Consider the following 13,464-nt stretch of genomic DNA (forward strand, 5'->3'; position numbering starts at 1 on the left):
AAAGAGTGGAACACAACTTGGCGACTGAACGACAAGCCGGTGTAGTGCGATCTCATGCGTGCAATATTCTGTGTGTGCATATGTATATACGTGCTTAAAGGATTGCGTAGGAAGTTAATCGGATATAAACACTGGCTACTTTGTTTCATGAGATTTGGAGGTCACTTTTAGCTTTTTATTTTGAAAAAGAAATTCAACAAAATGAAGAGGCAACCTAAAGAATGGGACAAAAATATTTGCAAACTGTGATAAGAGGTTAATATCCAAAATATGTAAGGAACTCACACAACTCAATAAAAAATCATGAAAACCCAATTAAAAATGGGCAGATGATCTGAAGAGGCAGTTTTCCGAAGAAGACATACAAATGGCTAACAGGTTCATGAAAAGATGCTCAACTAAATCCTCAGGGAATTGCAATTCAAAAACCACAATCAGCTATCACTTTGCATCTGTTAGGATGGCTGATATGAAAAAGACAAAAGACAATAATTAGCTGCATAGCATCCCCATGTTCATTGCAACACAATTCACAATAGACAAGGTACAGAAACAGCCTACGTGTCCATTAACAGATGAATGGATCAAGAAAATATGGTATCTACATTCAATATAACATTATCTAGCCACTGCTGCTGCTGCTAAGTCGCTTCAGTCGTGTCGGACTCTGTGCGACCCCAAGACGGCAGCCCACCAGGCTCCCCCGTCCCCGGGATTCTCTAGGCAAGAACACCGGAGTGGGTTGCCATTTCCTTCTCCAAGGAAGTGTATTTAGCCACACACACACACACAGAGAAAAAGAAAAGAAAATGCTGCCATTTGTAGCAACATAGATGGACCTTGGGGGCATCATACTAAATCAAATGTCAGACAGCAAAAGACAAATACCGTAGGGTCTCGCTTGAAAAAGCCAAACTCATAGCAAAAAAGAGAGTAGACTGGTGGTTGCCAAGACATGGGCGTTAGGAGAGATGGGGAGATGTTGGTCAAAAGCTACAGCTTCCAGTTATGAGATAAATAAGTTCTGGGGACTTCCCTGCTGGTCCAGTGGTTAGGGCTCAAACCTTCCAGTGCTGGGGGCCCAGGTTCAATCCCTAGTCGGGGGACTAAGATTCTACAAGATGAGTGGCGAGGCCAGAAAAATAGATAAATGAAATTTAAGAAAGAAGATGAATAAATTCTGGGGACCCTCATACAGCGTGGTGACTGTAGTTAACAAAACTAGACTGTATACTTGAAAGATGCTAAGAGGGTAAATTCTCAATGTTCTCAGGACACACACACACACAAAGCGGAAATTTGACTCACAGAATACATTAACTAACCTTGTTGTGGTAATCATTTTGCAGTATATACATGTATCAAATCATCACCTTATATGGACAAAAGCTTTCACACTGTTATATGGCAACCGTACCTCAATAAGCCTGGGAGAAAATTCATATTTGACAGAGAAGCTGCAGGTAAAGTGCAATGAACCCCCATATTCCTTTTAGCCAGCTTAAACCTTGCTAATATTTTACCATATTTGCTTTATTTGTATATATTTAAAAATTTCATTCATTGTGTATTTTATTTTTGGTTGCGCTGGGTCTCTGCTGCATGCAGCCTTGCTCTGGTTGTGGAGAGCGAGGGGTACTCTCTAGCTGCAGCGCACAAGCTTCTCACTGCGGTGGTTTCTCTTATTACAGAACACAGGCTCTAGCCACACAGGCCTCTGTAGGTGCAGCTCCCAGGCCCTAGAGTGCAGGCTCAGTAGCTGTGGCACATGGGCTTAGCTGCTCTGTGCCATGTGGAACCTTCCCAGACCGGGCATTGAACCCCCATCTCCTGCATTGTTGGGTGAATTTCTATCCACTGAACCACCAAGGAAGTCCCCACATTTGCTTTATAACTATGCCTGTGAAAGGGAAAGTATTAGTAGCTCAGTCGTGTCCAACTCTTTGGGACCCGGTGGACTGTAGCCCGCCAGGCTCCTCTGTCCATGGGATTCTCCAGGCAAGGATACTGGAGTGGGTTGCCATTCCCTTCTCCAGGGGATCTTCCCAACCCAGGGATCGAACCTGGGTCTCACACATTGCAGGCAGATTCTTTACCCTCTGAACCACCAGGGAAGCCCCTATACTTATACCTATATCCATATGTACCTCTATCTCCATCCATGTTATGATTATTATTTTTGTGGGACCATTTAAAAGTAAATTTCTGATATCAGGATGCCTTACATCTTAATTCATTAGCATGTATCTCCTAAAAACAAGGACATTCTCTTACATTATCACAAGACAGTTCTTTCTATTATCTAATATGCCATCCACATGCAAATTTTTGCCAGTATTGTATATATCTGCTGCTGCTGCTGCTAAGTCGCTTCAGTCATGTCCGACTCTGTGCAACCTCATGGATGGCAGCCCACCAGGGTCCCCCATCACTGGAATTCTCCAGGCAAGAACATTGGAGTGGGTTGCCGTTTCCTTCTCCAATGCATGAAAATTAAAAGCGAAAGTGAAGTCGCTCAGTCATGTCCAACTCTTAGTGACCCCATGGACTGCAGCCTACCAGGCTCCTCCACCCATGGGATTTTCCAGGCAAGAGTACTGGAGTGGGTTCCCACTGCCTTCTCCAATTGTATATATCTACATATATATTATATATATGCTTGCTCCTTGGAAGAAAAGCTATGTCAAACCTAGACAGCATATTAAAAAGCCGAGACATTACTAACAAAGGTCAGTCTAGTCAAAGCTATGGTTTTTCCAGTAGTCATGTATGGATGTGAGAGTTGGACCATAAAGAAAGCTGAGCACCAAAGAATTGATGGTTTTGAACTGTGGTGTTGGAAAAGACTCTTGAGAGTCCCTTGCACTGCAAGGAGATCAAACCAGTCAATCCTAAAAGAAATCAGTCCTGAATATGCATTGGAAGGACTGATGCTGAAGCTGAAGCTCCAATGCTTTGGCCACCTGATATGAAGAACAGACTCATTGGAAAAGACCCTGATGCTGGGAAAGATTGAAGGCAGAGAGAGAAGGAGATGACAGAGAATGAGATGGCTGGATGACATCACCGACTAGATGGACAAGCGTTTGAGCAAGCTCCAGAAGTTGGTGATGGATAGGGGTTAGGGTGCGTGCTGCAGTCCATGGAGTCACAAAGAGTAAGACATGACTGAGCAACTGAACCGAATTGAACCGATTATATATATATACACACTCACACTCACAAACACATACACCCACATATTTCTCAACGGTGATGATAATTTTTATTTCCCTTTTTATACTTTTTGGAAGAGTATAAAAGTTCTGGGTTTTTTTTTCCTCCTGAGATTGTAAACATCATCTTCATAATTAGGAAGGACCGTAAGTATCTCCATGAGAGAAAAATGATAAAATACAACTCAGAGACTGGATAAGTCCTCTATTATGGAGAAAAAGGGGAAGCCCCAAAGCAATTTTCCTTTCTAAGTCACCAGAGGAGCTCAAATGCCATTGCAACCTCACTCAGATACACATCAAAGACAAGAAAGACTCCATCCTTTCCTTCCATCCCACACACCTACCTCTGGCAGATCAACAGAAAGCCCCTCAGGCAATTTGAGATTATAGACTAGAAGTCTGCTTTCTCTTTCTTCTTCTTTTTTTCTTTATAATGGACCTTTGTGAAGAGATTGAGATAGGATGGAGAAGGAAACTCTTGATACCTCCTATTCTGCCCCAGGAGACCAAGATTGAAGGCTCTTACCATCGCATCAGGGTGCTTCCCTGGTGGCTCAGATGGTAAAGCATCTGCCTGCCTTTTGGGAGACCCCAGTTCGATCCCTGGGGAAGGAAGATCCCCTGGAGAAGGAAATGGCAACCCACTCCTGTACTCGTGCCTGCAAAGTCTCATGAACGGAGGAGCCTGGTAGGCTCCAGTCCGTGGGGTCGCGTAGAGTCGGACACGACTGAGTGACTACTTAAGTAAGTAACCGTCTCATTAGAGGACAGCATGTTGAGTATATACATACCCTGCACTCTGTTAGTTCCACTTTGAGGGTGATGCCCTGGAGAAAGTCGGGTGCACTTGCACCAGGAGGCCTTGCTAGGAAGGCTGTTCACGCATCATTCGCAGGGTGGCTCCAGGCTAGAAAGAGCCCCAAGACCCACCAAGAGTGGAGTGGAGACAGGGCGGCAAATGCATACAACCAACTGCACAGCAATAAAAACAGATGGTGGGACTTCCCTGCTGGCCCAGTGGTTAGGACTCTGAGGTTCCATTGCAGGGGACCCAGATTCGATCTCTGGTTGGGGAACTAGGATCCTGCAAGCTTCATGGTGAGGCCAAAAAGAGACGATACACTGCGGCCCGGAACAAAACAGACGTATCTTACCGACGGAAGGTCAAGGGAAAGAAACCAGACCCAAGAAACTCCATGCATAACTCCATTTATATAAAGTTCAAAAGCAAAAGAGGCAACATTAAACTACATTGTTTAGGGATGCTGACAGAGGGGTTAATACTATAAGAAAAGCAAGAGAAGGATTAGCCCAAAATCTGGGGTCGTGGTTACTTGTTTGAGGAGGAAGTGGTGCTCAGGAAGATGCGGGATACTATGTCCTGCGGGTTACTAACACTGGTGTTTTCTTTGTGAGAATTGGTTAAACCGCGTGTATCCTATGCAGTTATGAGTCATGAAAACCAACATAAAAATGAAATGCATGTTATAAAAGAAAAGAACTGGGGCTTTCCTGGCAGTCCAGTCGTTAAGACTCCATGCTTCCAATGCAAGGGGCTCAGGTTTGATCCCTCATAAGGAAACTAAGATCCCACAGGCTGTGTGGTACAGCCAAAAATGCATAATAAAATGAAATATCTAAAGCATCCTATGGAGGCTGGTTCTTGCAGCACCATGAGCCTTCACATCAATTGCCCAGCTTGAGTTCTTTTAAGGTGATTCGATGAACCATTACAGAGAATGCGTTGAGCTCCAGATCTAGGGCTAAGTGCTGAAGCTGCCAAGAATGAGGAAGACAAGACTTATGCCCTCGAGGTGCTTGACATCTAGAGGGGGACAAGTAAGCAGGCAGGTACCACAGGGTCACGTGATGAGATCTCTGCTGGGACAAGCACAAAGGGCTGGAAGCAACACCCAAATGAGAACCAATGGGCAAGTAAGATGAGTCAGGGGCGGGAGAAAACCAAGCAAGTTCCAAGAAGAGAAACGGCAAAGCCCCAGGGGCAGGGTGCATACCAGGGAGGGTCGGTCCTTGATAAGGCTGTGGAGTGCAGGCTGCAGCCCAGGAGGGAGATGAGAGATGAGGTCACAGAACACAGTGTCCAGATCAGGATGCGCTCAAAGCAAAGGCCATGGGGAGCCCTAGAATGATTTAGAGCAAAGGTTTAGAAGGAGCAAGAGGGAACAGATTAAAGGCTGTTTGGGTGATTTGGATGAGAAATGACAGAGGCCTGGTTGAAAGCCATGGAAATAGACACGGAATCAAGGGACACAAAACAGCGACCAAAACCAGTAATGAACACAATTCTATTTCAGTAGGGAAGGCGGGTTGAGAATTTGCACGTTTACAGGCTCGCCGGTAAGGCTTTACTGCTGGTCCGTGGATTATTCTTTGAGAAGCAGCAAGGTTCTACATGGCACCAGGCCAGGCTGTGTCTGATCATCCTAAAGGTGTCCTGAACCTCTGTACATTGTCTGAATTCAATTCACACCCTGGCTGCCTCATTGCCGACCAGGTGGCCCAGGTTAACTCTCATTGTCACCTTCAGCCTCAGTGTCCTTGCCTGGAAAAGGCGTGAGATGGTACCAGTCTCAGTAGGGTTGCTAGGCAACTTAAGCAAGGCCAGCAGAACTTGACCAATGAGAGCTCAGATCTTCGTTTCATCTGCCCTAAATGTCCCATCCCCAACTGATTCTTGGCTGCCCGGTTGCCCCACCAGGGTTGACAAATGGTAACAACAGATTTCTCATCAGGCTGAGCCAAATAATCAGGTTAACCAACTATCACAGAATTGACCTCAGAGACAAAGAGGGGATTTGTTTGAGATTTTTGACTGTGGGGGAATTTTCTGTAGTGCTGTTTTCCCCCACGAGTGCAGGCATTGGGCGGGCCAACAGGTTTGTTTGGGTTTTTCTGCTACAGCCTATGGACAAAACCCGAAGGAAATTTTGGCCAAGTCTATTTGTTAGAAACTCTGGGTTTTTTAGAGTCAGATCTGAGCTTCCAGGCTCTTCTGCTTTAGCCCCTGAGCTTCTGCGGATCTCCCCCAGGCACTAGGTGGCCCAGCTGTAGCTCGTGGAGGTTAGGACATTGTGTAAAGGGAGAGGGGGAAGGTATTTTCTGATAACCTTCCCCCACAATTTTTTTAAAGTAACATTTATTGGCTTTGATCTTCTTTTCATGTTAAAAAGAGAAAGAGCACGTTTGATGAAAAAGATAATGACAATTGCTGCCATTTATGGAGCTCTTATTGAAGCTCTTTGTTTTCAAGTCCTTATCTCTTTGAACCATTCCAAATTTTTTCCATGAGGTCTTTGGCTGGAAGATGACCTTCCTTGTCTAAAGTGGCAGCTAGTGAGTCATGGAGCCCAGGAATGATGCTGGGTTGGTCCCATTCTGTGCATGAACATCTAACGCATCACCTGAGAAGCCCTGCAAGGCAGAGAAACCAAAGGAACCCTCACAGGGACAACCTCTGTGACATTCTCCTGTATTTTCCTTAAGTCTTTGTGTAGCTATTTGCGAAAAATAATTTGGAAAATAGAAGTACCCTATGAACCAGCAATTCCACACCTGGGTATATGTTCGAAAAAACAAAACACTAATTCAAAAAAATACCTGCACCCTAAGGTTCGTAGTAACATCATTTACAATTGTTAGGTATGGAGTTGAGTGTCGGTCAACAGATGAGTACATAAAGAAGAAGTGATACACGCACACACAGTGAAATATTACTCAGCTACAAAAAGAATGAACTTCGATGTTTGGCAGGAACCAACACAATTCTGTAAAGTAATTATCCTTCAATTAAAAAATAAGTAAAATTTTTGGAAAAAGAACTAAATTTTGTCATTTGCACCCACATAGATGGACTTGCAGGGCATTTTGCTAAGTGAAATAAATCAGAGAAAGTCAAATACTGTATGATATCACATAAATGGACTCTAACAAATTCAACAAACTAGTGAATATAACAAAAAAAGAAGCAGACTTGGGGAACTTCCATGGCTATCCAGTGGTTAAGACTCCATGCTTCCAATGCAGTGGGTACAGGTTTGATCCCTGGTGGAGAATTTAAGATCCCACATACCTCCAGGCCAAAAAGCCAAAACATAAAACAGAAGCAATATTGTAAAAAATTCAGTTAAGAGTTAAAAAATGGCTCACATCAAAAAAATATATTTAAAAAATAAGAGAAGCAGACTCACAGATACGGAGAACAGACTAATAGTTACCAGTGGGGAGAGTGAAGGGTGGAAGAGCAAGATGGAGTAGGGGATTAAGAGGTACAAACTCCTATAAACAAAATAAATAAGCTCCAAGGATGTGTTGTACAGCACAGGGAATATAACCAATATTTCATAGTAACTATTAATGAAGTTTACCCTTTAAACCAGCTTCCCCAGTGGCTCAGCAGTAAAGAATTCTCCTGCAGTGCAGGAGATGCAGGAGACTCGGGTTCGATCCCTGGGTTGGGAAGATCACCTCGAGGAGGAAACAGCAACCCACTCCATTATTCTTGCCTGGGAAATCCCACGGAGAGAGGAGTCTGGCAGGCTACAGTCCATGGGGTCGCAAGAGTCGGACATGACTGAGCACTTCATGCATGCTTTAAACATTGTGAATCACTGCACACTTTTAACATACAATATTATACACCAACTATATCTCTCATAGCTCAGTCGGTAAAGAATCTGCTTGCAGTGCAGGAGACCCAGTTTCACTTCCTGGGTTGGGAAGATCCCCTGGAGAAGAACATGGCAATCCACTCCAGTATTCTTGACTGAAGAATCCCATGGACAGAGGAGCCTGGCAGGCTACAGTCCATGGGGTTGCAAGAGTTGGACATGACTTAGCAACAAACTACTACTACTACTAGACTTCAATTTAAAAATGAACAAAATTAATTTGAGAGCAACCTATATACTGAGCCTTATTGAATATTTTTAAATGTATTTACATTATAATAGTAGCTCATACATTTTTCTTCTTTTCAATTCTAACAATACACAAACATGTGCTGATAAAAGAGAAAACTCCCTAACCCCACCCTGCCCAGATGTCTTCCCTGTTTCCTTCCATGTGCCTTTCTTTCCATGTGCCAAGCAGATTCTCACACCTGCTCTGTGCCAGGCCCTGCACTTGGCGCTGGGATCAAAGATGTGTAAGGAAGGTGAAAATCTCAAAGTCCTTGGCTTTAAGGTCTTCCCTGGGTCCAGCCAAGGCTGGGAGGGGTTAGATGCAGTCATGACATGACCTTAAACCCAGAGAGATGGAGTGAGTGTGGAAAGGATAAAAATAAAACTAACATGCTTTGCCGTAGCAGAGGGAAGAGGGGATCCATTGGTGGATTCAGAGTTTATGGGAAGGTGAAAGGAGGAGTAAAGAGCTTGACAAGAGAGACTTCCCTGGTGGTCCAATGGTTAAGACTCCGTGGTTCCAATCCAGAGGGTGTGGGTTCAATCCCTGGTCAGGGAACTAGGATCCTGCATGCCTCCAGGTGGAAAAAAGAGAAAAGCTTGACATGAGAAAGACACTCATAAACCAGATCAAGATTGAATCAGTTACTGGCACATCCTGGCTAAGAATATTTGGATCCCAGCTTGGGAAAGAGATGTTAGCCTACAGTGGCCATTCTCCCTTCCTCCTGAGACATCATACAATGTCTGGAGACATTTTCCGTTGTCACAATAAAGGCGAGAGGGTGTTACTGCTGACAACCAGTGGGTGGAGGCCGGAGATGCTGCTAAACATCCTCCAATGCACTGGAAGTTCACCACCCCAAGGCAAGAATCACCTGACCCAAAAAACCAATGGCACAGAGAGAGAAATTCTGGCTGGGGCAGGAAAGGTGCTCCCAATATCAGCCACCTGCAAGCTAAGGTGTCTGGAGAAAACTCACTTCATCTCTCCCAGCCTCACTTTCCTTCTCTACATAATGATAGAGAACAGTGGTACCTACTTCATAGGTTAGTGAGAAGGGTAGACTACTTGAAGAAGCACTTGATAAATGTTAGTAGTTAAAAAAACAAACATGCATGGTAATTCCCTGGTGGTCTAGGGGTTAGAACGCCGAGCTTTCACTGCTGAGGCCTTGGGTTCAATCCCTTTGGGAAACTATGAGCTTTCACTGCTGAGGCCTTGGGTTCAATCCCTTTGGGAAACTATGATCTGTCAGAGTGGGTGGTGCAGGCCAAAAGAGGGAAAAAAAAAAAGTGGAGATGAGGAGGAGTTTGCAGAGATGTAGCAAGACTTCAAATGCTACAAAGAAAAATCTGGACTTTCTTCTCTCGGTATGTTCCAGGCCTTGAAGGTGTATGAACATTTGCAAAATCTGATATTCAAGATAATTCACCAGTTAAAAAAAAAATTCCTTTAAACACGCAACAGTTACTCCTGAGCAGCTGGCATATGGGAGGCGTGAACCTGATGTTGGATAAGGGTGGGGAGTGGATTTAAATTTTTTTTTTCTTTTTGGCCGAGCTGTGTGTCATGCAAGATCCTAATTGCCAAGGATGGAACTCATGGTCCCTGCAGTGGAAGGATGGAATCTCCTCCACTGGACCACTGGGGAAGTCCCTAATTTTTTTTCTTTTTTTAAGAAGGCATGTATTATTTTCGCAGTTAAAAAATATAATTTGGAAAGCACCCAGTGATGGTAAAGATATTTAAATGGCAAAGCAAAACAATAAAACACATTGCAAAGAAAATATAAACCAAAAGTGAAACAGATTAATCTCTAAGTTGATTCAGACACTGAACCCATGGCTCATTCACATACAAGTTTTGGCCATTGCAAAACTGACTGTGTTGCCATTTAAGAAAAAAGATCTGAAGGTTCCTGATGTTAGATACGTATGTGGTGGTGGAGAGGGAAAGTGTGCATCCACACGTCCCCAGTAAACTACTTTTGGGTGGTTTTGGAGCTGCATTTGTCCAGGGCAAACAAACCACTGATGCCTATGAACAGCCAGCGACTATATTCTTCAGACCTCCTCAGGCTCTTCAGAGTCTCTGAGTAGGCCAAGGCCAAAGAGACCTGCTGATCCACAAACAGCTTGAGACCTGTTTGATTCAGAACCAGCAAAAGATGAATAAGTCTTTCCTGAAAGTCATGCTTACCCTCAGCAGATTTTAAATGTATCAGGTTCTGGGGGACAATTGGGTCGGGCGCTGTCACTCAGAAGACTAAACATCAGAAGCTGGAGCTCATCTGTCATGTGGCAAGTTGTGAGTGTGCTTCCTGGCTCCACCACTTAGGTGGCCTTGGGTGTGTTACTTAACCTCTCTGAACCTCAGTATCTTCTATTTCAAAGGGTCGATAGCCTGTCAGCCCTGGCAGGATGTTGTATAAGTATAGAGAAACCATGGAAGCTAGAGAGTTCTGAAAAATGCCTGATGCCTGCTCTTGTGGGCTTCCCAGGGGGGCATTAGTGGTAAAGAACCTGCCTGCCAATGCAGGAGACATAAGAGACATGGGTTTGATCCTGAGTTGGGAAGATCCCCTGGAGGAGGGCATGTCAACCCACTCCAGTATACTTGCCTGGAGAATCCCATGGACAGAGGAGCCTGGCGGGCTACAGTCCATAGGGTGGCAACGAGTCAGATAGGACTGAAGCAACTTAGCATGTATGCACGCACCTGCTCTCGTGAGAGGCGATCAGTGGTGACACCTTCCACCCACTTTGCCTCCTGGGCAGGCGTAGAGGCTTCTCAGAGGCTACTCCTTATCAGCTGAAGTGCTGAGAACACCCAAAATAAAGCTTGTGGAGACTTGTCTTCACTAGCATAGCTGAACCGGCTTTGGAGGTTTGAAATGACTCGATGATTCCTGGATTCTCTCTCGCTCATTTTTTTTTTTCCATAGTTTTTCTTTAAAATGTTTATATTTTTTAAATTTGTTTTTTATCTTTTTATTTTCTTTCTTAAATATTTTTATCTCTTTTTTTCCCCTCTTCTTTCTTTCTCTTTGTTCTTTAGATTCTCTCTTGATTTGTCTTTGAAAGGGTTGGTAAGGGGCATGATTTGCTATCTGCAGCTCTCTCCTTGCCTATGTACACAGGCAGGAAAACATGAAAAAATGCCAGTCATATTCAATGTCAGTACCCAGAAGATGTGACCCAAGAAGAAGCTGAGCGAAACAAAGAAAGTGGCGTGGGGGACTTCCTCGGTGGTCTGATGGCTAAGACTCTGTGCTCCCAATTCAGGGCACCCTAGGTTCTATCCCTAGTCAGGGAACTAGATCCCATATGCCAGAACTAAGACCTGGTGCGGCCAAAAAAGAGAACGTTTCCCCGGAGGGTCCCAGTCCTGAGGGGCAGAGCCGCTGAGAGGTTAAGGGGAGTCCCAGAATCCCAAACCGGATGCTATTTCTCAGTCAAGGCAAGGTGTTCATATCCTATTGTATTTGCACAGGGAACTCTGCTCAGTGATATGTGGCAGCTTGGATGGGAGGGGGGCTTGGAGGAGAGTGGATACCTGTATATGCACGACCAAGTCCCTTTGCTGTCCCCCTGAAATTATCACACATTGTTAATTGGCTATACTCCAATATAAAATAAACAAATTTTAAAGAAAGAAAGAAAGGTGTTCATGAACCACGCTGGGCTTTCTTGACTTAAGTCAGGCCTCTTGGGAGAGCCATCTTGTGGCCTCCTTTAGAATCAGACTTTTTGGATGATTTGTTTGTCTTCCTTGCCACTGGCTTTTTCCTTCTCAGAGGAAGAGAAATGGAATCCAGAATGGAATTGGAAGTAAATACTGTGTGGGTCGGCGGTGTTGGAAGTTGGCACAGACCAATGCAGTGAGTACTAGTACTCTAACTAGCTGAGTAAGTCACTTACTGTCATGACAACAAAAATAAGGGATGGTGATAAGGAGGAGTCGCTATGGATGGCACATTGGAAACTGAGGCAGCCCAGAGACACAGAAAACAAACACTGCTTACCCAAGGGGAAGCAGTGGGGAGGGATAAATTGGGAGTTTGGGATTAGCAGATGCTAGCTAGTATATGGGCTTCCCAGGTGGTGCTAGTGGTAAAGAACCCACCTACCAAAGCAGGAGACCCAGGTTCAACCCCTGGGTCGGGAAGATCCCTTGGAGGAGGGCCTGGCAACCCACTCCAGTATTCTTGCCTGGAGAATCCCAGGGACAGAGGAGCCTGGTGGGCTACAGTCCATGGGGTGGCAAAGAGTCAGACATGACTAAAGTGACTTGAGCATGCACGCTTGCCACTAGTATATATAAGACAGATAAACAACGAGGTCCTACTGCTTCCCTCGTGGCTCAGCTGGTAAAGGATCTGCCTGCCATGCAGGAGACCTGGGTTCGATCCCTGGCTTGGGAAGATCACCTGGAGGAGGGCATAACCACCCACTCCAGTATTCTTGCCTGGAAATCCCCATGGACAGAGGAGCCTGCCGGGTTACAGTCCATGGGGTCTCAAAGAGTTGAACATGACTGAGCGATTAAGCACAGCACTATATAGCCCAGAGAACTATATCCGATATTCTGTGATAATGGAAGAGAATGTAGAAAAGAATATATATGTATAACTGAGTCATTTTGCTGTTTACAGCAGAAATTAACACAGCATTGTAAATCAACTATACTTCAATTTAAAAAAATAAATAAATGTATTTTATCTGAATCCTCATAAAAAGACTTCTGACCTGAACAGTCTTATTCTCTTTATTTAGAGATGAGGAAAAATGGATTTGCTCCTGGAGATTCTGAGAAGCCACTGTGGGTTACTCAGCAAAGGAGGGAGTGGGGGGAGGAGAGAAACAGGAGCGGGCTCTCCAGGACGTAAACTGGGGTGTTGGATAGGTGGAGTGAGAGGGAGCAGCCGTCCAAAGTCTGGGAGACTGCATCCTGCTGGTGCCAGTGCAGCCCCTCTGTGAAGAGAGTTTTAAAGGTGAAAAAACAAACAAACAGATATTTAAATCGAAAATTGAAATGTATTGCCCGAGGCCATAAAACCAGCAAGGTGAGCAGGAAAGTCTTGACCGTGGGGGGTAATCATCCAACCTAGCAATACAACTAAATAGCTCATCTCTCTAATCGCAAGAGGCCTTTTGGAGTCAGAAACTCCATAAATAAATCCAAGTATCCCTTTCTGATCTCCAGGCAAACAAATGGAATTAGCACATCAAAGGCTTGGGTCCCTGTACTGTATGTAAGTAATCCTGCCCCAAGGTGGGAGGTGGGGCAGATGGAAGATCCAGGAGTTCAGAAATGGTTAACT

This window comes from Bubalus bubalis, chromosome 17 (genome assembly GCF_019923935.1).
Source record: "Bubalus bubalis isolate 160015118507 breed Murrah chromosome 17, NDDB_SH_1, whole genome shotgun sequence".
Taxonomy (NCBI): Eukaryota; Metazoa; Chordata; class Mammalia; order Artiodactyla; family Bovidae; genus Bubalus; species Bubalus bubalis.